Below are 1086 nucleotides of genomic sequence, written 5' to 3'. Positions count from 1 at the left end.
GACATCATACTTGGAAAGTTGTAGGATCAGCAAAAGAGAGGAAGATTCTCAATGAGATGGATTGTCACAATGATTACAGCAATGGACAGTACGTCAGAGACGATGGCACACGATAGTTCAGATCTTTTGTTCGTAGAGTCTCTATGAATCATGGTTTGATGGCAACTAACAACAATAGCAGATGTCCCTCACTTAAATAAAACCTGTTTACACAAGCCAAGAGGAAGTAAGTTTTTCACAATTGTTTGCTTTGCAAAAATTGACCGTTGTTCTAGAGAACAATGTATAGATTCCTTTTAAAATCTAGTCTTGCAAATTTGGTCCTCAAATTCATTTACAAGTTTTTAGAAATGTAGCATGTAAAATGAAATGGACCTTTATCTGTTGATACCTACTTTCTGATTATTAGAATTTTGCTATTCCATTATGACATTGATTAGTAATGTTCATGAAAAAGTTGGTCCTTTCAGACTTAATAGTGTAAATATTTAATTTAAAACATATTATAGTTAATTTTTTCAACATACACTCATGTTCTATAGAGATTAATGGAACTCCAAAGACTATAATCAGTGAGCACCCTTTGACCTAGAACAAGTGTCCCAATGGCTCAACTTTCAACCAAACAATAGACAGGTCTGTAAGGTGACTTCTGGTGGCCTGGTGGTAAGAAGCTGTACTGAAGTTCCAAAGGCACATGGTTCAGTACCACAAGTTACTCTAAGGGAGAAAGATGGTCAGTCTCCTGTCTTATGCCTATGATAACCCGCTAGAAGATTAGCTTTGAGTCAGTTCCGACTTGACAGCACACAACAACAACACAAAGCGACTAGTAACACCAAGGAGACACTGGCTTCTTAGACTAACCAACCATATAAGGTCAAAAACGTATCCTTTGCCTAAATATAAAATCGTGAAGGCAAGAAGGAGTAGGATCATAACAAATTATGGATAATAGTGAGAAGAGTGGGAATCCCAGAACATTTAATTGTGCTCATGCAAAATACTTCTGTACACTGCTGTTGCCGCCTCCGCCATGTCTCTCATCATCCTTGAGAAGTTCCAGCACATTTTTGTGAGTACTCA

Source organism: Elephantulus edwardii, unplaced genomic scaffold (assembly GCF_000299155.1).
Source record: "Elephantulus edwardii isolate Elephantulus edwardi_28Jun2011 unplaced genomic scaffold, EleEdw1.0 scaffold00407, whole genome shotgun sequence".
Lineage (NCBI taxonomy): Eukaryota > Metazoa > Chordata > Mammalia > Macroscelidea > Macroscelididae > Elephantulus > Elephantulus edwardii.
The sequence above is the reverse complement of the archived record's forward strand: the minus strand, read 5'-3'. Positions refer to the sequence as shown.